The sequence below is a fragment of the Petromyzon marinus genome, chromosome 84 (assembly GCF_048934315.1).
Source record: "Petromyzon marinus isolate PM22_M1 ecotype Great Lakes invasive population chromosome 84, UKy_Petmar_22M1.pri1.0, whole genome shotgun sequence".
Taxonomy (NCBI): Eukaryota; Metazoa; Chordata; class Hyperoartia; order Petromyzontiformes; family Petromyzontidae; genus Petromyzon; species Petromyzon marinus.
Window position 1 is genome coordinate 1,253,740 of NC_133749.1, and position 27,851 is coordinate 1,281,590.

Here is a 27,851-nt window from a genome sequence, read left to right on the forward strand (position 1 = left end):
TCCTATAGCCCACACTCCTATAGCCCCCACTCCTATAGCCCCCCACTCCTATAGCCCCCCAATCCTATGGCCCCCACTCCTATAGCCCCCACTCCTATAAGAGACACATACAGATCGATAGAGACCCACAGAGATACATAGAGACCTACAGAGATACATAGAGACCCACAGAGATACATAGAGACCTACAGAGATACATAGAGACCCACAGAGATACATAGAGATACATAGAGACCCACGGAGACACAGAGTTCGACAGAGACCCACAGAGATACATAGAGACCCATAGAGATACATAGAGACCCACAGACATACATAGAAACCCATAGAGATACATAGAGATCCATAGAGATACATAGAGACCCACAGAGATACATAGATACCAATACAGATACATAGTGGAGACCCACACAGACACATAGAGTCCCACAGAGATACATAGAGACCCATACAGATACATTGAGACCCATACAGATATATAGTGGAGACCCACAGAGATACATAGAGACCCACAGAGATACATAGAGACCCATAGACATACATAGCGACCCATATAGATACATAGTGGAGACCCACAGAGATACATAGAGATTGATAGAGACCCACAGAGAAACATAGAGACACACAGAGATACATAGTGGAGACCCACAGAGATACATAGAAATCGATAGAGACCCACAGAGACACAGAGTTCGACAGAGACCCACAGAGATACATAGAGACCCATAGAGATACATAGAGACCCACAGAGATACATAGAGACCCATAGAGATACATAGAGACCCACAGACATACATAGAAACCCACAGAGATACATAGAGACCCATAGAGATACATAGAGACCCACAGAGATACATAGATACTAATACAGATACATAGTGGAGACCCACAGAGACACATAGAGACCTACAGAGATACATAGAGACCCATACAGATACATTGAGACCCATACAGATATATAGTGGAGACCCACAGAGATACATAGAGACCCACAGAGATACATAGAGACCCACAGACATACATAGCGACCCATATAGATACATAGTGGAGACCCACAAAGATACATAGAGATCGATAGAGACCCACAGAGAAACAAGGAGATCGATATAGACCCACAGAGATACATGGAGACCCATAGAGATACAAATAATTGTATATAGACCCACAGAGATACATAGAGATGCATAGAGACACTCCACCACCACCGCCACCCACCACCACCACCTCCACCACCACCACCATCATCACCATCATCATCACCACCGCCACCCACCACCACCACCACCACCTCCACCACCACCACCATCATCACCGTCATCACCACCACTGCCAGCTACCACCGCCACCACCAGTGACTGAGTGAGTGACTGAGTGACCGAGTGAGTGATTGAGTGAGAGATCCACAGAGACCCACAAAGATCCATAGAGACCCACAGAGACACAGATTACATAGAGATCCATAAAGATAGAGAGAGACCCACGGGCGTCCATAGAGACCCACAGAAATACGTAAAGACCCACAGAGATACATAGAGATACATAGAGATACATAGAGACCCACAGAGATCCATAGAGACCCACAGAGATACATAGTGGAGACCCACAGAGATACATAGAGATCCATAGAGACCCACAGAGACACAGATTACATAGAGATCCATAAAGATAGAGAGAGAGGCCCACGGACATCCATAGACACCCACAGAAATACATAGAGACCCACAGAGATACATAGAGATACATAGAGACCCACAGAGATCCATAGAGACCCACAGAGATACATAGTGGAGACCCACAGAGATACACAGAAATCGATAGAGACCCACAGAGATACATAGATATCGATAGAGACCCACAGAGATAGAGATGCATAGAGACCCTGCACCACCACCTCCACCACTACCATCATCATCATCATCACCTCCATCACCACCATCACCACCAGTGACTGAGTGGCTGAGTGAGCGAGTGAGTGGATGTGTGAGTGACTGAGTGACTGAGGGAGTGAATGAATGGATTAGTGAGTAACTGAGTGAGTGACTGAGTGAGTGACTGAGTGAGTGAATGAGTGGATGAGTGAGTAACTGAGTGAGTGACTGAGTGAGTGACTGAGTGATTGAGTGAGTGACTGAGTGAGTGGCTGAGTGACTGAGTGAGTGACTGATTCAGTGACTGAGTGAGTGAGTGAGTGACTGAGTGAGTGACTGAGTGGATGAGTGAGTGAATGAGTGAGTGACTGAGTGGCTGAGTGAGTGACTGAGTGAGTGACTGAGTGAGTGACTGAGTGGATGAGTGAGTGACTGAGTGAGTGACCGAGTGAGTGACTGACTGAATAAGTGGTGACCGAGTGAGTGAGTGACTGAGTGAGTGAGAGAGTGTGTGACTGAGTGAGTGACTGAGTGACTGAGTGAGTAAGTGACTGACTGAATAAGTGAGTGAGTGCCTGAGTGCGTGACTGAGTGACTGAGAGAGTGACCGAGTAAGTGAATGCGCCAGTGACTGAGTGAGTGACTGAGTGGATGAGTGAGTGACTGAGTGAGTGACCGAGCGGATGAATGAGTGACTGAGTGAGTGACTGAGTGAGTGACCGAGTGAGTGTGAGTGAGTGAGTGACTGAGTGACTGAGTGAGTAACTGAGTGAGTGAGTGACCAAGTGAGTGACTGACTGGCTAGGTGAGTGACCGAGTGAGTGAATGAGTGAGAGGGTGAGTGTGAGTGACTGAGTGAGTGACTGAGTGAGTGAGTGACCAAGTGAGTGACTGACTGGCTAGGTGAGTGACCGAGTGAGTGAGTGAGTGACTGAGTGAGTGACTGAGTGGCTATATGAGTGACCGAGTGAGTGAATGAGTGAGAGGGTGAGTGTGATTGACTGAGTGAGTCACTGAGTGAGTGACCGAGTGAGTGAGTGAGTGACTGAGTGAGTGACTGAGTGGCTATATGAGTGACCGAGTGAGTGAATGAGTGAGAGGGTGAGTGTGATTGACTGAGTGAGTCACTGAGTGAGTGCCTGAGTGAATGAGTGACTGAGTGAGTGACTGAGTGAGTGAGTCAGTGAGTGAGTGAGTGTGTGAGTGAGTGCCTGAGTGAGTGAGTGACTGAGTGACTGAGTGAGTGAGTCAGTGAGTGAGTGAGTGTGTGAGTGAGTCAGTGAGTGAGTGACTGAGTGAGTCAGTGACTGAGTGAGTGAGTGAGTCACTGAGTGAGTGCCTGAGTGAATGAGTGAGTGACTGAGTGAGTGGCTGAGTCACTGAGTGAGTGCCTGAGTGAATGAGTGAGTGACTGAGTGAGTGACTGAGTGGCTAAGTGAGTGACTGAGTGAGTGAGTGAGTGACTGAGTGTCCGTGCCCTTCACAGGCGCTGGTGTTGTTGACTTGCGAGCTGCACTTGCCCGTGCAGCCCATGATGGAAGCCTACACGGGTGACCTTTGTCTTTGTAATTGGAAGTGGGAGTTTGTTCAGAGTGTCAATCTGGTCTCGTAAGGTGGAAAAATCGTTGACATTCTGACCAAACCCTTTACAGGAAACGGGTGACCCACACTCCTATAGCCCCCACTCCTATAGCCCCCACTCCTATAGCCCCCACTCCTATAGCCCACACTCCTATAGCCCCCCAATCCTATAGCCAACACTCCTATAGCCCACACTCCTATAGCCCCCCACTCCTATAGCCCTCACTCATATAGCCCCCCACTCCTATAGCCCCCACTCCTATAGCCCCCACTCCTATAGCCCCCACTCCTATAGCCCCCACTCCTATAGCCCTCACTCCTATAGCCCCCACTCCTATAGCCCCCCATTCCTATAGCCCACACTCCTATAGCCCCCACTCCCATAGCCCACACTCCTATAACCCCCACTCCTATAGCCCACACTCCTATAGCCCCCCACTCCTATAGGCCCCACTCCTATAGCCCTCAATCCTATAGCCCCCACTCCTATAGCCCTCACTCCTATAGCCCACACTCCTATAGCCCCCCCACTCCTATAGCCCACACTCCTATAGCCCCCACTCCTATAGCCCACACTCCTATAGCCCCCACTCCTATAGCCCCTACTCCTATAGCCCCCACTCCTATAGCCCTCACTCCTATAGCCCACACTCCTATAGCCCACACTCCTATAGCCCCCACTCCTATAGCCCCCACTCCTATAGCCCTCAATCCTATAGCCCCCACTCCTATAGCCCCCACTCCTATAGCCCTCAATCCTATAGCCCCCACTCCTATAGCCCCCACTCCTATAGCCCCCACTCATATAGCGGCCACTCCTATAGCCCCGACTCCTATAGCCCCCACTCCTATAGCCCCCACTCCTATAGCCCACACTCCTATAGCCCCCAAACCTATAACCCCCACTCCTATAGCCCACACTCCTATAGCCCTCACTCATATAGCCCTCAATCCTATAGCCCCCACTCCGATAGCCCCCACTCCTATAGCCCCCACTCCTATAGCCCACACTCCTATAGCCCCCACTCCTATAGCCCCCACTCCTATAGCCCCCATTCATATAGCCCCCACTCCTATAGCCCCCACTCCTATAGCCCCCACTCCTATAGCCCACACTCCAATAGTCCCCACTCCTATAGCCCCCACTCCTATAGCCCACACTCCTATAGCCCCCACTCCTATAGCCCCCCAATCATATAGCCCCCACTCCTATAGCCCCCACTCCTATAGCCCCCACTCCTATAGCCCACACTCCTATAGCCCCCACTCCTATAGCCCCCCACTCCTATAGCCCCCACTCCTATAGCCCCCACTCCTATAGCCCACACTCCTATAGCCCCCACTCCTATAGCCCCCACTCCTATAGCCCCCACTCCTATAGCCCTCACTCCTATAGCCCACAATCATATAGCCCCACTCCTATAGCCCTCACTCCTATAGCCCTCAATCCTATAGCCCCCACTCCTATAGCCCCCACTCCTATAGCCCCCACTCCTATAGCCCCCACTCCTATAGCCCCCACTCCTATAGCCCACACTCCTATAGCCCCCACTCCATTAGCCGACACTCCTATAGCCCCCACTCTTATATCCCTCACTCCTATAGCCCCCACTCCTATAGCCCACACTCCTATAGCCCCCCATTCCTATAGCCCACGCTCCTATAGCCCCCACTCCTATAGCCCCCACTCCTATAGCCCCCACTCCTATAGCCCACACTCCTATAGCCCACACTCCTATAGCCCACACTCCTATAGCCCCCACTCCTATAGCCCCCACTCCTATAGCCCCCACTCCTATAGCCCACACTCCAATAGCCCCCACTCCTATAGCCCCCCCTCCTATAGCCCACACTCCTATAGCCCACACTCCTATAGCCCACACTCCTATAGCCCCCACTCCTATAGCCCCCACTCCAATAGCTCACACTCCTATAGCCCTCACTCCTATAGCCCCCACTCCTATAGCCCACAATCATATAGCCCCCACTCCTATAGCCCCCACTACTATAGCCCCTACTCCTATAGCCCCCAATCCTATAGCCCCCACTCCTATAGTCCCCACTCCTATAGCCCCCACTCCTATAGCCCGCACTCCTATAGCCCACACTCCTATAGCCCTCACTCCTATAGCCCCCACTCCTATAGCCCCCCACTCCAATAGCCCCCCACTCCTATAGCCCCCCACTCCAATAGCCCCCCACTCCTATAGCCCCCACTCCTATAGCCCCCACTCCTATAGCTCCCACTCCTATAGCCCCCAATCCTATAGCCCACACTCCTATAGCCCCCACTCCTATAGCCCCCACTCCCATGACCCCCACTCCTATAGCCCCCACTCCTATAGCCCCCACTCCTATAGCCCCCACTCCTATAGCCCACACTCCTATAGCCCCCACTCCTATAGCTCCCACTCCTATAGCCCCCCACTCCAATAGCCCCCCACTCCTATAGCCCCCACTCCTATAGCCCCCACTCCCATGACCCCCACTCCTATAGCCCCCACTCCTATAGCCCCCACTCCTATAGCCCCCACTCCTATAGCCCACACTCCTATAGCCCCCACTCCTATAGCCCCCACTCCTATAGCCCCCACTCCTATAGCCCTCACTCCTATAGCCCCCACTCCTATAGCCCCCACTCCTATAGCCCTCACTCCTATAGCCCTCAATCCTATAGCCCCCACTCCTATAGCCCCCACTCCTATAGCCCCCACTCCTATAGCCCCCACTCCTATAGCCCCCACTCCTATAGCCCACACTCCTATAGCCCCCACTCCATTAGCCGACACTCCTATAGCCCCCACTCTTATATCCCTCACTCCTATAGCCCCCACTCCTATAGCCCACACTCCTATAGCCCCCCATTCCTATAGCCCACGCTCCTATAGCCCCCACTCCTATAGCCCCCACTCCTATAGCCCCCACTCCTATAGCCCACACTCCTATAGCCCACACTCCTATAGCCCACACTCCTATAGCCCCCACTCCTATAGCCCCCACTCCTATAGCCCCCACTCCTATAGCCCACACTCCAATAGCCCCCACTCCTATAGCCCCCCCTCCTATAGCCCACACTCCTATAGCCCACACTCCTATAGCCCACACTCCTATAGCCCCCACTCCTATAGCCCCCACTCCAATAGCTCACACTCCTATAGCCCTCACTCCTATAGCCCCCACTCCTATAGCCCACAATCATATAGCCCCCACTCCTATAGCCCCCACTACTATAGCCCCTACTCCTATAGCCCCCAATCCTATAGCCCCCACTCCTATAGTCCCCACTCCTATAGCCCCCACTCCTATAGCCCTCACTCCTATAGCCCACACTCCTATAGCCCTCACTCCTATAGCCCCCACTCCTATAGCCCCCCACTCCAATAGCCCCCCACTCCTATAGCCCCCCACTCCAATAGCCCCCCACTCCTATAGCCCCCACTCCTATAGCCCCCACTCCTATAGCTCCCACTCCTATAGCCCCCAATCCTATAGCCCACACTCCTATAGCCCCCACTCCTATAGCCCCCACTCCCATGACCCCCACTCCTATAGCCCCCACTCCTATAGCCCCCACTCCTATAGCCCCCCACTCCAATAGCCCCCCACTCCTATAGCCCCCACTCCTATAGCCCCCACTCCTATAGCCCTCACTCCTATAGCCCCCCACTCCTATAGCCCCCCACTCCTATAGGCCCCCACTCCTATAGCCCCCACTCCTATAGCCCCCACTCCTATAGCCCCCACTCCTATAACCCTCACTCCTATAGCCCCCACTCCTATAGCCCCCACTCCTATAGCCCACACTCCTATAACCCCCACTCCTATAGCCCCCACTCCTATAGCCCACACTCCTATAGCCCCCACTCCTATAGCCCCCACTTCTATAGCCCTCACTCTTATAGCCCCACAATCCTATAGCCCACACTCCTATAGCCCCCACTCCTATAGCCCACACTCCTATAGCCCCCACTCCTATAGCCCCCACTCCAATAGCCCACACTCCTATAGCCCCCACTCCTATAGCCCCCACTCCTATAGCCCTCACTCTTATAGCCCCCCACTCCTATAGCCCCCACTCCTATAGCCCCACTCCTATAGCCCACACTCCTATAGCCCCCACTCCTATAGCCCCCACTCCTATAGCCCACACTCCTATAGCCCCCACTCCTATAGCCCACACTCCTATAGCCCCCACTCCTATAGCCCCCACTCCCATAGCCCACACTCCTATAGCCCCCACTCCTATAGCCCGCACTCCAATAGCCCCCACTCCTATAGCCCCCACTCCTATAGCCCCCACTCCTATAGCCCTCACTCCTATAGCCCCCACTCCTATAGCCCCCCACTCCTATAGCCACCACTCCTATAGCCCCCACTCCTATAGCCCCCACTCCTATAGCCCCAACCACACAGCCATGAATCCACTGACCTACAGAGACACATAGAGATACATAGAGACCCACAGAGATAGAGACCCACAGAGATACATAGAGACCCATAGACATACATAGAGACCCATAGAGATACATAGAGACCCACAGAGATACATAGAGATCGATAGAGACACATAGTGGAGACCCACAGAGACACATAGAGACCCATAGAGATCCATAGAGACCCATAGAGATACATAGAGACCCACAGAGATACATAGAGATCGATAGAGACCCACAAATATACACAGAGATACATAGAGACCCATAGAGATGCATAGAGACCCACAGAGATACATAGAGACCCATAGAGATACCTAGAGACCCACAGAGATACATAGAGACCCATAGAGATACATAGAGACCCACAGAGATACATAGAGACCCATAGACATACATAGAGACCCATAGACATACATAGAGACCCATAGAGATACAAGGAGACCCATAGAGATACATAGAGACCCATAGACATACACAGAGAGCCACAGAGATACATAGAGACCCATAGAGATACATAGAGACCCATAGAGATACATAGAGACCGATAGAGATACATAGAGACACACAGAGGTACATAGAAACCCACAGAGATACATTAGAGACCCACAGAGATACATAGAGACCCATATAGATACATAGAAACCTACAGATATACATAGAGACCCATAGAGATACATAGAGACCCATAGAGATACATAGATACCCATAGAGATACATATAAACCCACAGAGATACATAGTGTAGACCCACAGAGACACATAGAGATACACAGAGACCTATAGAGATCCATAGAGACCCATAGAGATACATAGAGACCCACAGAGATACATAGAGATCGATAGAGATACATAGAGACCCACAAGAATACATAGAGATCGATAGAGATACATAGTGGAGACCCACAGAGACAGATAGAGACCCATAGAGATACATAGAGACCCACAGAGATACATACAGATCGATAGAGACCCACAGGTATACACAGAGATACATAGAGACCCATAGAGATACATAAAGACCCACAGAGATACATAGAGACCCACAGAGATCCATAGAGACCCATAGCGATACATAGAGACCCACAGAGATACATAGAGACGCATAGAGATACATAGAGACCCACAGAGATACATAGAGATACATAGAGACCCATAGACATACATAGAGACCCATGGAGATACAAGGAGACCCATAGAGATACATAGAGACCCATAGACATACATAGAGACGCACAGAGATACATAGAGACCCATAGAGATACATAGAGACCCATAGAGATCCATAGAGACCGATAGAGATACATAGAGACCCATAGAGATACATAGAGACCCATAGAGATACATATAGACCCACAGAGATATATAGAGACCGATAGAGATACATAGAGACCCATATACATACATAGAGACCCACAGAGATACATAGAGACCCACAAAGATACATAGAGACCCATAGAGATACATAGAGACACATAGAGATACAAAGAGACCCATAGAGATACATAGAGACCCAGAGAGATACATAGAGACCCATAGAGATACATAGAGACCCACAGAGATACGTAGAGATGCATAGAGATACATAGAGACCCAGTGAGATACATACAGTCCCACAGACAAACATAGAGACCCATAGACATACATAGAGACCCATGGAGATACATAGAGGCTCACAGAGAAACATAGAGACCCTTAGACATACATAGACCTCCATAAAGATACATAGAGACGCATAGACATACATAGAGACCCACAGAGATACATAGAGACCCACAAAGATACATAGAGACCCATCGAGATAAATAGAGACCCCCAGAGATACATAGAGACCCACAGAGATACATAGAGTCCCACAGAGATTCATAGAGACCCATAGAGATACATAGATACCCACAGAGATACATAGAGACCCATAGAGATACATAGAGTCCCACAGAGATTCATAGAGACCCATAGAGATACATAGAGTCCCACAGAGATACATAGAGACCCATAGAGATACATAGAGACCTATAGACATACATAGTGACCCATAGAGATACAAGGAGACCCATACAGATACATAGACACCCACAGAGATACATAGAGACCGATAGAGATACATAGAGACCCATAGAGATACATAGAGACCCATAGAGATACATAGAGACCCACAGAGACACATAGAGACCCACAGAGATACATAGAGACCCACATAGATACATAGAGACCACCTCCACCACCATCACCTTCACCAGCACCACCACCACAACCACCACCACCACAACCACCACTAACACAGAGACCCATAGACTCACTCATACAGAAACCCACAGACTCACTCACACAGAGACCCATAGACTTACTCACACAGAGACCCACAGACTCCCCACACAGATACCCACAGACTCACCACACAGAGACCCACAGTCTCATCACACAGAGACCCATAGACTCACTCACACAGAGACCCATAGACTCACTAACACAGAGACCCACAGGCTCACTCACACAGAGACCCACAGACTCACTCACACAGAGACCCACAGACTCACTCACACAGAGACCCACAGACTCACCACATACAGAGACCCACAGACTCACCACAAAGAGAGTCACAGACTCACCACACAGAGACCCACAGACTCACCACGCAGAGACCTACAGACTCACTCACACAGAGACCCACAGACTCACTCACACAGAGACCCACAGACTCACTCACACAGAGACCCACAGACTCACTCACACAGAGACCCACAGACTCACCACACAGAGACACACAGACTCACTCACACAGAGACCCACAGACTCACTCACACAGAGACCCATAGACTCACTCACACAGAGACCCATAGACTCACTCATAGAGACCCATAGACTCACACAGAGACCCATAGGCTCACTCACACAGAGACTCATAGACTCACACAGAAACCCACAGACTCATTCCCACAGACACCCATAGACTCACTCACACAGAGACCCATAGACTCACTCATAGAGACCCATAGACTCACACAGAGACGCATAGGCTCACTCACACAGAGACCGATAGACTCACACAGAAACCCACAGACTCACTCCCACAGACACCCACAGACTCACCACACAGAGACCCACAGACTCACCACACAGAGACCCACAGACTCACCACACAGAAACCCAGAGACTCACTCACACACAGACACCCCCAGAATCACAACGTAATGGACTTCACCATTGGCAACAAATCCCCCCCATCCACTCCGACGTTGAGTTGGTTGAGTCCGTCACGTGACCGAAGCAATGGGGCCGGGGTAGGTGGGTGGGGCGTGGTCACGCCCCCCCCCCCACCCCACTCCAGCGCTCATTGGCCGAGAGCCGCGTCACGTGGGCGCGGCAGCAGGCGAGGTTTCTTGGGTTTCTCTGCGTTTGGGCTCGCTCACGTGGAGCTGAGAGGAACAGGATCTCTCCACTGCTGGATCGTTTGGCCATACTTCACCACGCGGGGCCGTGCCGTAGCCGGTGAGGCCTGCGGGTCTCTCTCTCCCCCTCTCTCTCCCCCTCTCTCTCCCTCTCTCTCCCTCTCCGTGCCACAGTCTGTAGTGTCTCTCTGTGTGTGTGTGTAGGATTCTACATACGAGTTTATGGGTGGCCTGTGTGAGTCTATGGGTGTCTGTAGGTGTCTGTGTGAGTCTGTGGGTGTCTGTGTTAGTCTGTGTGAGTCTGTAGGTGTCTGTAGGTGTCTGTGTGAGTCTGTGGGTGTCTGTGTGGGTGTCTGTAGGTGTCTGTGTGAGTCTGTGGGTGTCTGTGTGGGTGTCTGTAGGTGTCTGTGTGAGTCTGTGTGAGTCTGTAGGTGTCTGTGTGAGTCTGTGGGTGTCTCTGTGAGGCTGTGGGTGTCTCTGTGAGGCTGTGGGTGTCTGTGGGTGTCTGTAGGTGTCTGTATGAGTCTGTGGGTGTCTGTGTGAGTCTGTAGATGTCTGTGTAAGTCTGTGGGTGTCTGTAGGTGTCTGTGTGAGTCTGTGGGTGTCTGTGTGAGTCTGTGGGTGTCTGTGTGAGTCTGTGGGAGTCTGTGCGAGTCTGTGGGTGTCTGTGTGAGTCTGTGGGTGTCTGTAGGTGTCTGTGTGAGTCTGTGGGTGTCTGTGTGAGTCTGTGGGTGTCTGTGTGAGTCTGTGTGAGTCTGTAGGTGTCTGTGTGAGTCTGTGTGAGTCTGTGGGTGTCTGTAGGTGTCTGTGTGAGTCTATGGGTGTCTGTGTGAGTCTGTGGGTGTCTGTGGGTGTCTGTGGGTGTCTGTGTGAGTCTGTGTGAGTCTGTAGGTGTCTGTGTGAGTCTGTAGGTATCTGTGTGAGCCTGTGTGAGTCTGTAGGTGTCTGTGTGAGTCTGTGGGTGTCTGTGGGTGTCTGTGTGAGTCTGTCGGTGTCTGTGTGAGTCTGTGTGAGTCTGTGGGTGTCTGTGGGTGTCTGTAGGTGTCTGTGTGAGTCTGTGTGAGTCTGTAGGTGTCTGTGTGAGTCTGTAGGTATCTGTGTGAGTCTGTGTGAGTCTGTAGGTGTCTGTGTGAGTCTGTGGGTGTCTGTAGGTGTCTGTGTGAGTCTGTAGGTATCTGTGTGAGCCTGTGTGAGTCTGTAGGTGTCTGTGTGAGTCTGTGTGAGTCTGTAGGTGTCTGTGTGAGTCTGTAGGTATCTGTGTGAGCCTGTGTGAGTCTGTAGGTGTCTGTGTGAGTCTGTGTGAGTCTGTAGGTGTCTGTGGGTGTCTGTGTGAGTCTGTGGGTGTCTGTGGGTGTCTGTAGGTGTCTGTGTGAGTCTGTGTGAGTCTGTAGGTGTCTGTGTGAGTCTGTAGGTATCTGTGTGAGCCTGTGTGAGTCTGTAGGTGTCTGTGTGAGTCTGTGTGAGTCTGTAGGTGTCTGTGTGAGTCTGTAGGTATCTGTGTGAGCCTGTGTGAGTCTGTAGGTGTCTGTGTGAGTCTGTGTGAGTCTGTAGGTGTCTGTGTGAGTCTGTGTGAGTCTGTAGGTGTCTGTGTGAGTCTGTGTGAGTCTGTGGGTGTCTGTGTGAGTCTGTGTGAGTCTGTAGGTGTCTGTGTGAGTCTGTGTGAGTCTGTGGGTGTCTGTGTGAGTCTGTGTGAGTCTGTAGGTGTCTGTGTGAGTCTGTGTGAGTCTGTAGGTGTCTGTGTGAGTCTGTAGGTATCTGTGTGAGCCTGTGTGAGTCTGTAGGTGTCTGTGTGAGTCTGTGTGAGTCTGTAGGTGTCTGTGTGAGTCTGTGTGAGTCTGTAGGTGTCTGTGTGAGTCTGTGGGTGTCTGTGTGAGTCTGTGTGAGTCTGTAGGTGTCTGTGTGAGTCTGTGGGTGTCTGTGTGAGTCTGTGGGTGTCTGTAGGTGTCTGTGTGTGTCTGTAGGTGTCTGTGTGAGTCTGTAGGTGTCTGTGTGAGTCTGTGTGAGTCTGTAGGTGTCTGTGTGAGTCTGTGTGAGTCTGTGGGTGTCTGTGTGAGTCTGTGTGAGTCTGTAGGTGTCTGTGTGAGTCTGTAGGTGTCTGTGTGAGTCTGTAGGTGTCTGTGTGAGTCTGTGTGAGTCTGTGGGTATCCCTGTGAGTCTCTGGGTGTTTCTGTGAGTCTGTGGGTGTCTGTGGGTGTCTGTAGGTGTCTGTGTGAGTCTGTAGGTGTCTGTTGGTGTCTCTGTGAGTGTGTGTGTGTCTGTAGGTGTCTGTGTGAGTCTGTGTGAGTCTGTGTGTGTCTGTAGGTGTCTGTGTGAGTCTGTAGGTATCTGTGTGAGCCTGTGTGAGTCTGTGGGTGTCTGTAGGTGTCTGTAGGTGTCTGTATGAGTCTGTGGGTGTCTGTGTGAGTCTGTAGGTGTCTGTGTGAGTCTGTGTGAGTCTGTGGGTATCCCTGTGAGTCTCTGGGTGTTTCTGTGAGTCTGTGGGTGTCTGTGGGTGTCTGTAGGTGTCTGTGTGAGTCTGTAGGTATCTGTGTGAGCCTGTGTGAGTCTGTAGGTGTCTGTGTGAGTCTGTGTGAGTCTGTGGGTGTCTGTGTGAGCCTGTGTGAGTCTGTAGGTGTCTGTGTGAGTCTGTGTGAGTCTGTGGGTGTCTGTAGGTGTCTGTGTGAGTCTATGGGTGTCTGTGTGAGTCTGTGGGTGTCTGTGGGTGTCTGTGGGTGTCTGTGTGAGTCTGTGTGAGTCTGTAGGTGTCTGTGTGAGTCTGTAGGTATCTGTGTGAGCCTGTGTGAGTCTGTAGGTGTCTGTGTGAGTCTGTGGGTGTCTGTGGGTGTCTGTGTGAGGCTGTGGGTGTCTGTGTGAGTCTGTGGGTGTCTGTGGGTGTCTGTGTGAGTCTGTGTGAGTCTGTGTGAGTCTGTGTGAGTCTGTAGGTGTCTGTGTGAGTCTGTAGGTATCTGTGTGAGCCTGTGTGAGTCTGTAGGTGTCTGTGTGAGTCTGTGTGAGTCTGTAGGTGTCTGTGTGAGTCTGTAGGTATCTGTGTGAGCCTGTGTGAGTCTGTAGGTGTCTGTGTGAGTCTGTGTGAGTCTGTAGGTGTCTGTGTGAGTCTGTGTGAGTCTGTAGGTGTCTGTGTGAGTCTGTGTGAGTCTGTGGGTGTCTGTGTGAGTCTGTAGGTGTCTGTGTGAGTCTGTGTGAGTCTGTAGGTGTCTGTGTGAGTCTGTAGGTATCTGTGTGAGCCTGTGTGAGTCTGTAGGTGTCTGTGTGAGTCTGTGTGAGTCTGTAGGTGTCTGTGTGAGTCTGTGTGAGTCTGTAGGTGTCTGTGTGAGTCTGTGGGTGTCTGTGTGAGTCTGTGTGAGTCTGTAGGTGTCTGTGTGAGTCTGTGGGTGTCTGTGTGAGTCTGTGGGTGTCTGTAGGTGTCTGTGTGTGTCTGTAGGTGTCTGTGTGAGTCTGTAGGTGTCTGTGTGAGTCTGTGGGTGTCTGTGTGAGTCTGTGGGTGTCTGTTGGTGTCTCTGTGAGTGTGTGTGTGTCTGTAGGTGTCTGTGTGAGTCTGTAGGTATCTGTGTGAGCCTGTGTGAGTCTGTGGGTGTCTGTAGGTGTCTGTATGAGTCTGTGGGTGTCTGTGTGAGTCTGTAGGTGTCTGTTGGTGTCTCTGTGAGTGTGTGTGTGTCTGTAGGTGTCTGTGTGAGTCTGTGTGAGTCTGTGTGTGTCTGTAGGTGTCTGTGTGAGTCTGTAGGTGTCTGTAGGTGTCTGTAGGTGTCTGTATGAGTCTGTGGGTGTCTGTGTGAGTCTGTAGGTGTCTGTGTGAGTCTGTGTGAGTCTGTGGGTGTCTCTGTGAGGCTGTGGGTGTCTGTGGGTGTCTGTGTGAGCCTGTGTGAGTCTGTGGGTGTCTGTGTGAGTCCGTGGGTGTCTGTGTGAGTCTGTAGGTGTCTGTGTGAGTCTGTGTGAGTCTGTGGGTATCCCTGTGAGTCTCTGGGTGTTTCTGTGAGTCTGTGGGTGTCTGTGGGTGTCTGTAGGTGTCTGTGTGAGTCTGTAGGTATCTGTGTGAGCCTGTGTGAGTCTGTAGGTGTCTGTGTGAGTCTGTGTGAGTCTGTGGGTATCTGTGTGAGTCTGTGTGAGTCTGTAGGTGTCTGTGTGAGTCTGTAGGTGTCTGTGTGAGCCTGTGTGAGTCTGTAGGTGTCTGTGTGAGTCTGTGTGAGTCTGTAGGTGTCTGTGTGAGTCTGTGTGAGTCTGTAGGTGTCTGTGTGAGTCTGTAGGTATCTGTGTGAGCCTGTGTGAGTCTGTAGGTGTCTGTGTGAGTCTGTGTGAGTCTGTAGGTGTCTGTGTAAGTCTGTGTGAGTCTGTAGGTGTCTGTGTGAGTCTGTGGGTGTCTCTGTGAGTCTGTGGGTGTCTGTGTGAGTCTGTGGGTGTCTGTTGGTGTCTCTGTGAGTCTGTAGGTGTCTGTTGGTGTCTCTGTGAGTGTGTAGGTGTCTGTGTGAGTCTGTGGGTGTCTGTGTGAGTCTGTGGGTGTCTGTGTGAGTCTGTGGGTGTCTGTGTGAGTCTGTGTGAGTCTGTGGGTGTCTGTAGGTGTCTGTGTGAGTCTGTAGGTGTCTGTGTGTGTCTGTAGGTGTCTGTGTGAGTCTGTAGGTATCTGTGTGAGCCTGTGTGAGTCTGTGGGTGTCTGTAGGTGTCTGTAGGTGTCTGTATGAGTCTGTGGGTGTCTGTGTGAGTCTGTAGGTGTCTGTGTGAGTCTGTGTGAGTCTGTGGGTGTCTCTGTGAGGCTGTGGGTGTCTGTGGGTGTCTGTGTGAGCCTGTGTGAGTCTGTGGGTGTCTGTGTGAGTCCGTGGGTGTCTGTGTGAGTCTGTAGGTATCTGTGTGAGTCTGTGTGAGTCTGTGGGTATCCCTGTGAGTCTCTGGGTGTTTCTGTGAGTCTGTGGGTGTCTGTGGGTGTCTGTAGGTGTCTGTGTGGGTGTCTGTGTGAGTCTGTAGGTGTCTTTGTGAGTCTGTGGGTGTCTGTGTGAGTCTGTAGGTGTCTGTGTGAGTCTGTAGGTGTCTGTGTGAGTCTGTGGGTGTCTGTGTGAGTCTGTAGGTGTCTGTGTGAGTCGAGTCTGTGGGTGTCTGTGTGAGTCTGTGTGAGTCTGTGGGTGTCTGTGTGAGTCTGTGGGTGTCTGTGGGTGTCTGTGTGAGTCTGTGTGAGTCTGTGGGTGTCTGTAGGTGTCTGTGTGAGTATGTAGGTGTCTGTGTGAGTCTGTGGGTGTCTGTGTGAGTCTGTAGGTGTCTGTGTGAGTCTGTGTGAGTCTGTGGTTGTCTGTGTGAGTCTGTAGGTGTCTGTGGGTGTCTGTAGGTGTCTGTGTGAGTCTGTGTGGGTGTCTGTGTGAGTCTGTGTGGGTGTCTGTGTGAGTCTGTAGGTGTCTGTGTGGGTGTCTGTGTGAGCCTGTAGGTGCCTGTGTGGGCATCCGTGTGAGTCTGTAGGTGTCTCTGGGTGTCTGTGTGAGTCTGTGTGAGTCTGTGTGGGTGTCTCTGTGAGGCTGTGGGTGTCTGTGCGAGTCTGTGTGAGTCTGTGGGTGTCTGTGTGAGTCTGTGGGTGTCTGTGTAAGTCTGTGTGAGTCTGTGGGTGTCTGTGTGAGTCTGTGTGAGTCTGTGTGAGTCTGTAGGTGTCTCTGTGAGTCTGTGGGTGTCTCTGTGAGTCTGTGGGTGTCTGTGTGAGTCTGTGTGAGTATGTGGGTGTCTGTGTGAGTCTGTGGGTGTCTGTGCGAGTCTGTGGGTGTCTGTAGGTGTCTGTGTGAGTCTGTGTGTGTCTGTAGGTGTCTGTGTGAGTCTGTAGGTGTCTGTGTGAGTCTGTGAGTCTGTGGGTGTCTGGGTGGGTGTCTGTAGGTGTCTGTGTGAGTCTGTGGGTGTCTGTGTGAGTCTGTAGGTGTCTGTGTGAGTCTGTGGGTTTCTGTGTGAGTCTGCGGTGTTTGTGTGAGTCTGTGGGTGTCTGTGTGAGTCTGTGGGTGTCTGTGTGAGTCTGTGGGTGTCTGTGGGTGTCTGTGTGAGTCTGTAGGTGTCTGTGTGGGTGTCTCTGTGAGACTGTGGGTGTCTGTGTGGGTGTCTGTGTGAGTATGTGTGAGTCTGTATGTGTATGTATGAGTCTGTGGGTGTATGTGGGTGTCTGTGGGTGTCTGTGTGAGTCTGTGTGAGCCTGTTTGATCCTGTGGGTGTCTGTGGGTGTCTGTGGGTGTCTGTGTGAGTCTGTGGGTGTCTGTGTGAGTCTGTGTGAGTCTGTGGGTGTCTGTGTGAGTCTGTGTGAGTCTGTGGGTGTCTGTGTGAGTCTGTGGGTGTCTGTGGGTGTCTGTGTGAGTCTGTGTGAGTCTGTGGGTGTCTGTGTGAGTCTGTGTGTGTGTCTGTGTGAGTCTGTGCGTGTCTGTGTGAGTCTGTGTGCGTGTCTGTGTGAGTCTGTGTGAGTCTGTGGGTGTCTGTGTGAGTCTGTGAGTCTGTGGGTGTCTGGGTGGGTGTCTGTAGGTGTCTGTGTGAGTCTGTGGGTGTCTGTGTGAGTCTGTAGGTGTCTGTGTGAGTCTGTGGGTGTCTGTGTGAGTCTGTGGGTGTCTGTGGGTGTCTGTGTGAGTCTGTAGGTGTCTGTGTGGGTGTCTCTGTGAGACTGTGGGTGTCTGTGTGGGTGTCTGTGTGAGTATGTGTGAGTCTGTATGTGTATGTATGAGTCTGTGGGTGTATGTGGGTGTCTGTGGGTGTCTGTGTGAGTCTGTGTGGGTGTCTGTGTGAGTCTGTGTGAGCCTGTGTGATCCTGTGGGTGTCTGTGGGTGTCTGTGGGTGTCTGTGTGAGTCTGTGGGTGTCTGTGTGAGTCTGTGTGAGTCTGTGGGTGTCTGTGTGAGTCTGTGTGAGTCTGTGGGTGTCTGTGTGAGTCTGTGTGTGTGTCTGTGTGAGTCTGTGCGTGTGTGTGAGTCTGTGTGCGTGTCTGTGTGAGTCTGTGTGAGTCTGTGGGTGTCTGTGTGAGTCTGTGGGTGTCTGTGTGAGTCTGTGGGTGTCTGTGTGAGTCTGTGGGTGTCTGTGGGTGTCTGTGTGAGTCTGTGTGAGTCTGTGGGTGTCTGTGTGAGTCTGTGTGTGTGTCTGTGTGAGTCTGTGCGTGTCTGTGTGAGTCTGTGTGCGTGTCTGTGTGAGTCTGTGTGAGTCTGTGGGTGTCTGTGTGAGTCTGTGAGTCTGTGGGTGTCTGGGTGGGTGTCTGTAGGTGTCTGTGTGAGTCTGTGGGTGTCTGTGTGAGTCTGTAGGTGTCTGTGTGAGTCTGTGGGTTTCTGTGTGAGTCTGCGGTGTTTGTGTGAGTCTGTGGGTGTCTGTGTGAGTCTGTGGGTGTCTGTGTGAGTCTGTGGGTGTCTGTGGGTGTCTGTGTGAGTCTGTAGGTGTCTGTGTGGGTGTCTGTGTGAGTATGTGTGAGTCTGTATGTGTATGTATGAGTCTGTGGGTGTATGTGGGTGTCTGTGGGTGTCTGTGGGTGTCTGTGTGAGTCTGTGTGGGTGTCTGTGTGAGCCTGTGTGATCCTGTGGGTGTCTGTGGGTGTCTGTGGGTGTCTGTGTGAGTCTGTGGGTGTCTGTGTGAGTCTGTGTGAGTCTGTGGGTGTCTGTGTGAGTCTGTGGGTGTCTGTGTGAGTCTGTGGGTGTCTGTGGGTGTCTGTGTGAGTCTGTGTGAGTCTGTGGGTGTCTGTGTGAGTCTGTGTGTGTGTCTGTGTGAGTCTGTGCATGTCTGTGTGCGTGTCTGTGTGAGTCTGTGTGAGTCTGTGGGTGTCTGTGTGAGTCTGTGGGTGTCTGTGTGAGTCTGTGTGGGTGTCTGTGTGAGTCTGTGTGGGTGTCTGTGTGAGTCTGTGTGGGTGTCTGTGTGAGTCTGTGTGGGTGTCTGTGTGAGTCTGTGGGTGTCTGTGTGAGTCTGTGTGGGTGTCTGTGTGAGTCTGTGTGGGAGTCTGTGTGAGTCTGTGTGGGTGTCTGTGTGAGTCTGTGTGGGTGTCTGTGTGAGTCTGTGTGGGTGTCTGTGTGAGTCTGTGTGGGTGTCTGTGTGAGTCTGTGTGGGTGTCTGTGTGAGTCTGTGTGGGTGTATGTGTGAGTGTGTGGGTGTATGTGTGAGTGTGTGGGTGTATGTGTGAGTGTGTGGGTGTCTGTGTGGGTGTCTGTGTGAGTCTGTGTGAGTCTGTGTGGGTGTATGTGTGAGTGTGTGGGTGTATGTGTGAGTGTGTGGGTGTCTGTGTGAGTCTGTGGGTGTCTGTGTGAGTCTGTGTGGGTGTCTGTGTGAGTCTGTGGGTGTCTGTGTGAGTCTGTGGGTGTCTGTGTGAGTCTGTGGGTGTCTGTGTGAGTCTGTGGGTGTCTGTGGGTGTCTGTGGGTGTCTGTGTGAGTCTGTGTGAGTCTGTGGGTGTCTGTGTGAGTCTGTAGGTGTCTGCGTGAGTGTGTGAGTCTGTTGGTGTCTGTGTGAGTCTGTGTTAGTCTGTGGGTGTCTGTAGGTGTCTGTGTGAGTCTGTAGGTGTCTGTGTGAGTCTGTGTGAGTCTGTGGGTGTCTGTGGGTGTCTGTGGGTGTCTGTGTGAGTCTGTGGGTGTCTGTGTGAGTCTGTGGGTGTCTGTGAGTCTGTGGGTGTCTCTGGGTGTCTGTGTGAGCCTGTGGGTGTCTGTGGGTGTCTGTGGGTGTCTGTGGGTGTCTGTGGGTGTCTGTGTGAGTCTGTGTGGGTGTCTGTGGGTGTCTGTGGGTGTCTGTGTGAGTCTGTGTGGGTGTCTGTGTGAGTCTGTGTGAGCCTGTGTGATCCTGTGGGTGTCTGTGGGTGTCTGTGTGAGTCTGTGGGTGTCTGTGTGAGTCTGTGTGAGTCTGTGGGTGTCTGTGTGAGTCTGTGGGTGTCTGTGTGAGTCTGTGGGTGTCTGTGTGAGTCTGTGGGTGTCTGTGTGAGTCTGTGGGTGTCTGTGGGTGTCTGTGTGAGTCTGTAGGTGTCTGTGTGGGTGTCTCTGTGAGGCTGTGGGTGTCTGTGTGGGTGTCTGTGTGAGTATGTGTGAGTCTGTATGTGTATGTATGAGTCTGTGGGTGTCTGTGGGTGTCTGTGGGTGTCTGTGTGAGTCTGTGTGGGTGTCTGTGTGAGTCTGTGTGAGCCTGTGTGATCCTGTGGGTGTCTGTGGGTGTCTGTGGGTGTCTGTGTGAGTCTGTGGGTGTCTGTGTGAGTCTGTGTGAGTCTGTGGGTGTCTGTGTGAGTCTGTGGGTGTCTGTGTGAGTCTGTGGGTGTCTGTGGGTGTCTGTGTGAGTCTGTGTGAGTCTGTGGGTGTCTGTGTGAGTCTGTGTGGGTGTCTGTGTGAGTCTGTGGGTGCCTGTGTGAGTCTGTGTGGTTGTCTGTGTGAGTCTGTGTGCGTGTCTGTGTGAGTCTGTGTGAGTCTGTGGGTGTCTGTGTGAGTCTGTGTGGGTGTCTGTGTGAGTCTGTGTGAGTGTGTGGGTGTATGTGTGAGTGTGTGGGTGTCTGTGGGTGTCTGTGTGAGTCTGTGTGAGTCTGTGTGGGTGTATGTGTGAGTGTGTGGGTGTATGTGTGAGTGTGTGGGTGTCTGTGTGAGTCTGTGGGTGTCTGTGTGAGTCTGTGTGGGTGTCTGTGTGAGTCTGTGGGTGTCTGTGTGAGTCTGTGGGTGTCTGTGTGAGTCTGTGGGTGTCTGTGTGAGTCTGTGGGTGTCTGTGGGTGTCTGTGGGTGTCTGTGTGAGTCTGTGGGTGTCTGTGTGAGTCTGTGGGTGTCTGTGTGAGTCTGTGGGTGTCTCTGGGTGTCTGTGTGAGCCTGTGGGTGTTTGTGGGTGTCTGTGTGAGTCTGTGGGTGTCTGTGTGAGTCTCTGGGTGTCTGTGTGAGTCTGTTGGTGTCTGTGTGAGTCTGTTTGAGTCTGTGGGTGTCTGTTCGTGTCTGTGAGTCTGTAGGTGTCTGTGTGAGTCTGTGTGAGTCTGTGTGAGTCTGTGTGGGTGTCTGTGTGAGTCTGTGTGAGTCTGTGTGGGTGTCTGTGTGAGTCTGTGTGGGTGTCTGTGTGAGTCTGTGTGGGTGTCTGTGTGAGTCTGTGTGGGTGTCTGTGTGAGTCTGTGTGGGTGTCTGTGTGAGTCTGTGTGGGTGTCTGTGTGAGTCTGTGTGGGTGTCTGTGTGAGTCTGTGGGTGTCTGTGTGAGTCTGTGTGAGTCTGTTCGTGTCTGTGTGAGTCTGTGGGTGTCTGTGGGTGTCTGTGGGTGTCTGTGTGTTTCTGTGTTGGTGTCTGTGGGTCTCTGTGGGTGTCTGTGGGTGTCTGTGTGTTTCTGTGTGGGTGTTTGTGTGAGTCTTTGTGGGTGTCTGTGTGAGTATGTGTGTGTCTGTGTTAGTCTGTGAGTGTGTGTGAGTCTGTGTGTGAGTGTGTGAGTCTGTGTGTGAGTCTGTGTGTGTGTCTGTGTGTGTGTGAGTCTGTGTGTGTGTGTGTGTGAGTCTGTGTGTGTGTGTGTGTGTGAGTCTGTGTGTGTGTGAGTCTGTGAGTGTGTGTGTGAGTCTCTGTGTGAGTCTGTGTGTGTGTAAGTGTGTGAGTCTGTGTGTGTGTGAGTCTGTGAGTGTGTGTGTGAGTCTGTGGGTGTCTGTGTGAGTCTGTGGGTGTCTGTGCCGGACGGGCAACTCTGTCGTGGACAGCGCTGTGGGGGGAGATCCAATTTTGATTGGCTCCTCCCCTCATGGCATATGTGTCCACCACAGGGGCTAAACGGGGGCTCTGGACGGGTGCGAGGGGCTGGTAACCCCTCCACCTTCAATTAATTACCACGAAACCACGAATTAAACTGAAATATGTAACAACTAAGCTTGTGCCGGAGGCCCCGGGGGGCCAGGCGTCTATGACGTCTCCTGGCCAAACCCCAATTGGCGGAGCCAGGAGATTGAATACCTACCCTCGGGGCTACTCCAGAAACAACGAAAAGCCACTACGGGTGGCCACGTGGAATGTTCGAACGCTCACTGCAGAGGAGAGGCTGCCACTCCTCTGTCGTGAGCTGGACCGGTACCGCCTGGATCTATGCGGCATTCAGGAGGTCCGGTGGACCGGCTCTGGCTCCTGCCACCATGAGGGGTGGACAGTCCTCTACTCGGGGCAGCAGACTGCCAAACAACAGGGTGTGGGTCTTCTTTTGAACAAAAGAATGAAGGGGGCGTGGGAGCGTGGCGGTGAGGTGTGGGAAGCTGTAAGCCCCAGGCTACTTTGGGCTCGCCTTCCCATCAACCGGAGGCGAGGAATGGTGGTCGTGGTTACTTATGCCCCCACCGAAGATGAACATCGGTGGAGGGATGCAGGCAAAGCCGATGAGTCAGATGCCTTCTATGACCTCCTGTCACAGGTGCTGGCTAAAGTGGCCCCTCGGGATAGAGTCATCATGTTGGGTGACTTCAATGCCCGAGTTGGTCATGATACTGGCACCTGGTCTGGAGTGATTGGAGGGCATGGGCCAGATCAGCTCAATAACAACGGTAGGAGGCTGCTAGATTTTTGTGCAGCCCATGGGCTTGTAATTACCAACACGCTGTTCCGGCATCGGCGCATCCACACAACATCATGGATGCATGCCGGGTCCAAGCAAGAACATCTGCTGGACTACATAGTGACGGACCAGCGAATGCGAGCCCATGTCCTTGACACCAGGACCTACCGTGGAGCTGATCTGCCCTCTGACCATCGACTAGTCATCTGTAAGATGCGCCTGCCATTCTTCCACTCCGGTGGTGGGTGTACACCCAGGACCCCATTCCAACCTAAAGTGGCCTGGTCTCAGTTATCTGATGAAAGTTGCAAGCGAGAATTTCATCATCGCTTGCGGCTGGGATTGGCATCGTCCCCGACTCCTCCTGATGTCGAGGGTAAATGGGCGAGGTTTAGGACTGTGACTCATGCAGCTGCAATGGCTGCTTTGGGTACGCGGTCCAGACCTCCCCAGACACCCTGGATGACAGAGGAGTTGTTCAGGATGGTTGAGAAAAAGCGACAGGCCCACTGTCATCGGCTACAGAATCCCACGTCAGAGAATGAGGAGGCTTACCGCAGCCTTCGCTCGGAGGTTCGGAGAGCCGTGAGGCGCTGCAAGGATGGGTGGTGGTCGCGGGTTGCTGAGGAGATGGAGTCTGCCTCAGTGGCCCGTGATCACAAATCTCTATTTAACTCCATCAAAAAAGTAACCTGCAGCGCCACATCTATTACCATCATTAGGGTAAAAAACGGTGATCCAATTTCCGACCCCCAGGAACAGGTTCGCAGATTTGCTGAGCATTTCTGTGAGGTTCTGGGGGAGGGAAAATCCCTCAGCCAGGAAAAGACCGTGGCACAAAGTGAGGATGACCCTGCTGAGGCAGCGGTGCCTCAAATATTGGATGAAGTCACCCCCTGTGAGTGGCTGGCTGAGGTGCCATCTGCTGAGGAAGTATTGAAGGCGATCCGGAGTCTGAGACCAGGAAAGGCAGCGGGCAGAGATGATCTCCCAAGCGAAATGCTGAGGGAGGGTGGCGTTTGTGCACAGACTGCCCTATATGACATCATAACAACAGTCTGGACCACTGGACGGGTTCCGCAGGATTGGAAGGATGCCCTGGTGGTCCCCCTTTTTAAGAAGGGGGACCGCACAGACTGTAACAACTACAGGGGCATCTCACTCCTCAGTGTGCCGGGAAAGGTCCTGGCAAGGATTATTCAGCATCGCCTTGCCAGGCACGCTGAGGAGAGGCTTGCGGAGCCCCAATGCGGTTTCAGGAAAGGGCGGTCCTGCACAGATGCCATATTTTCTGTCCGTCTGCTACAGCAGAGGTGTAGGGAATTCCAACAAGACCTACATCTCTGCTTTATTGACCTGGTCAAGGCCTATGACACCATCAGTAGGCCTGGGCTCTGGGTCGTTCTTCGTGCTTTTGGAGTACCTGACCCTCTGCTCACGATCATTAAGGACCTTCATGATGGTGAGCGGGCCCGGGTAAAACTACGTGGCTGGGAGTCAGAGCCATTCCCTGTACACCTTGGGGTGCGACAGGGATGTCCTCTGGCTCCCACATTATTTAACATCTATTTTGACCACGTAGTTCGTGAAGCCTTCAATAGCTGTACTGGGGGAATCTCCATATGGTACAGATATAATGGGAGGCTAATCGATGCCCGGGTGCGGTCAAGGGATGGCTCCCTATTGCTCAACCACGTTATGTATGCTGATGACTTGGTAATAGCTGCTCAGTCAGAGGAGGAGTTGGAGACGCTGCTGCTGAGACTGGAGCGTGCCACTAAGAGGTGGGGCCTTACCATCAGCCCCACCAAAACTAAGCACCTGCCTGGGTATTTTGTACCATCGGACACTCCACCCCCACAACTCCCAATCGGTGATGGGGCAGTTGTGGAGAGAGTGGAGAGTTTCCCATACCTGGGCAGTGTGCTTATGACTGGCTCCAGTTTAACAGCAGAGGTCTCACTCCGAATCAGTCGAGCGGCAATATCTTTTCATCAGTTGCGTAACGCTGTGTGGAAGCTACCTGGTCTGTCGCTCCGCACTAAGCTTCAGGTCTTCTCGGCCACGGTCATTCCCTCCCTTCTCTACGCTTGCGAAACGTGGACCCCCCTAATGGAACATCTTCGCCGGTTAGAAACATTTAGGCTGGCCTGCCTACGATCCATCCTGGGTTTAACCAGACTGGATTGTGTGAGGAGCTCACAAATCCTTGAAAGATCTGGGCAGGGTCCCATCGGTGAGCTCCTCCGGCAGGCAAAGCTGCGATGGCTGGGTCATGTAGCCCGCATGCCCAGCCACCGCATGCCGAAACAGCTTTTGTTTGGCCGGATTGAGGGGGCTAAGCGGGCGCGGCACGGGCTAGAGAAGAGATGGAGTGATGTGGTACAGGAGGACGTGGAGCTGAGTGGACTTGCCGATGACTGGTACCAGCGGTGTCAAGATCGGCCTCTGTGGAGGAGGCTCGTGAAGGATGCTACTGGGCAGTTGGAGGTAGTCGCCCTCCAACAACAACGGAGGGCGGAGGAGCGACGCTCACAACAGCGAGCGGAGCGCCGGGTGGCTAAAGCACAGCAGGTTGGCACAGTAGGGGGCACAGGTGGTGCATCAGCCAGTCATCTCAGTCAGTCGACCCGTGGCACCTGGGTCTGCCCCGTGACCACCTGCCAGCGGGCGTTCGACACTTCACGTGGCCTCAGGGTGCACATAGCCTGGCACAAGCGTCGTGGTGATGTCACCGCCACTTAGTGGCGAATGGCGGTTGTTGTTGTGTGAGTCTCTGTGTGTGTGTGAGTCTGTGTGTGAGTGTGTGTGAGTCTGTGTGTGTGTGAGTCTGTGTGTGTGTGTGAATCTGTGTGTGTGTGAGTCTGTGTGTGTCTGTGTATGTGTCTGTGTGTGTGTGAGTGTCTGTGTGTGTGTGAATCTGTGTGTGTGAGTCTGTGTGTGAGTGTGTGTGAATCTGTGTGTGTCAGTCTGTGTGTGAGTGTGTGTGTGTGAGTCTGTGTGTGTATGAGTGTGTGTGTGAGTCTGTGTGTGTGAGTGTGACTGTGTGTGTCTGTGTGTGTGTGAGTCTGTGTGAGTGTGTGTGAGTCTGTGTGTGTGTGAGTGTGTGTGAGTCTGTGTGTGTGAGTGTGTCTGTGTGAGTGTGTGTGAGTCTGTGTGTGTCAGTCTGTGTGTGTGTGTGAGTCTGTGTGTGAGTCTGTGTGTGTGAGTGTGTCTGTGTGAGTGGTCCGGCAAAACAACCCCCTACCTCCTCGCGGTGCCGGACGGGCAACTCTGTCGTGGACAGTGCTGTGGGGGGAGATCCAATTTTGATTGGCTCCTCCCCTCATGGCATATATGTCCACCACAGGGGCTAAACGGGGGCTCTGGACGGGTGCGAGGGGCTGGTAACCCCTCCACCTTCAATTAATTACCACGAAACCACGAATTAAACTGAAATATGTAACTAATAAGCTTGTGCCGGAGGCCCCGGGGGGCCAGGCGTCTATGACGTCTCCTGGCCAAACCCAAATTGGCGGAGCCAGGAGATTGAATACCTACCCTCGGGGCTACTCTAGAAACAACGAAAAGCCACTACGGGTGGCCACGTGGAATGTTCGAACGCTCACTGCAGAGGAGAGGCTGCCACTCCTCTGTCAGGAGCTGGACCGGTACCGCCTGGATCTATGCGGCATTCAGGAGGTGCGGTGGACCGGCTCTGGCTCCTGCCACCATGAGGGGTGGACAGTCCTCTACTCGGGGCAGCAGACTGCCAAACAACAGGGTGTGGGTCTTCTTTTGAACAAAAGAATGAAGGGGGCGAGGGAGCGTGGCGGTGAGGTGTGGGAAGCTGTAAGCCCCAGGCTACTTTGGGCTCGCCTTCCCATCAACCGGAGGCGAGGAATGGTGGTCATGGTTACTTATGCCCCCACCGAAGATGAACATCCGTGGAGGGATGCAGGCAAAGCCGATGAGTCAGATGCCTTCGATGACCTCCTGTCACAGGTGCTGGCTAAAGTGGCCCCTCGGGATAGAGTCATCATGTTGGGTGACTTCAATGCCCGAGTTGGTCATGATACTGGCACCTGGTCTGGAGTGATTGGAGGGTATGGGCCAGATCAGCTCAATAACAACGGTAGGAGGCTGCTAGATTTTTGTGCAGCCCATGGGCTTGTAATTACCAACACGCTGTTCCGGCATCGGCGCATCCACACAACATTATGGATGCATGCCGGGTACAAGCAAGAACATCTGCTGGACTACATAGTGACGGACCAGCGAATGCGAGCCCATGTCCTTGACACCAGGACCTACCGTGGAGCTGATCTGCCCTCTGACCATCGACTAGTCATCTGTAAGATGCGCCTGCCATTCTTCCACTCCGGTGGTGGGTGTACACCCAGGACCCCATTCCAACATATAGTGGCCTGGTCTCAGTTATCTGATGAAAGTTGCAAGCGAGAATTTCATCATCGCTTGCGGCTGGGATTGGCATCGTCCCCGACTCCTGATGTCGAGGGTAAATGGGCGAGGTATAGGACTGTGACTCATGCAGCTGCAATGGCTGCTTTGGGTACGTGGTCCAGACCTCCCCAGAGACCCTGGCTGACAGAGGAGGTGTTCAGGATGGTTGAGAAAAAGCGACAGGCCCACTGTCATCGGCTACAGAATCCCACGTCAGAGAATGAGGAGGCTTACCGCAGCCTTCGCTCGGAGGTTCGGAGAGCCGTGAGGCGCTGCAAGGATGGGTGGTTGTCGCGGGTTGCTGAGGAGATGGAGTCTACCTCAGTGGCCCGTGATCACAAATCTCTATTTAACTCCATCAAAAAAGTAACCTGCAGCGCCACACCTATTACCATCATTAGGGGAAAAAACGGTGATCCAATCTCCGACCCCCAGGAACAGGTTCGCAGATTTGCTGAGCATTTCTGTGAGGTCCTGGGGGAGGGAAAATCCCTCAGCCAGGAAAACATCGTGGCACAAAGTGAGGATGACCCTGCTGAGGCTGCGGTGCCTCAAATATTGGAAGAAGTCACCCCCTGTGAGTGGCTGGCTGAGGTGCCATCTGCTGAGGAAGTATTGAAGGCGATCCGGAGTCTGAGACCAGGAAAGGCAGCGGGCAGAGATGATCTCCCAAGCGAAATGCTGAGGGAGGGTGGCGTTTGTGCACAGA

General features: G+C 52.7%; 1 protein-coding gene across 2 annotated transcripts in view; it reads left to right on the forward strand.

Annotated features, from left to right (window-relative positions):
• The window catches only part of LOC142907853 (uncharacterized), a 73,375-nt gene that overhangs the window by 34,947 nt on the left and 10,577 nt on the right, over window positions 1-27,851 (forward strand). Inside the window, exon 1 of one of the 2 annotated variants that reach the window (XM_076057708.1) lies at window positions 11,187-11,370. The exons of the other annotated variant lie outside the window; for it this stretch is intronic. The gene's annotated coding sequence lies outside the window, so the exon portion shown is untranslated. Of the gene's footprint in view, window positions 1-11,186; window positions 11,371-27,851 lie in introns of those variants that run through there. 2 annotated transcript variants of the gene reach the window in all.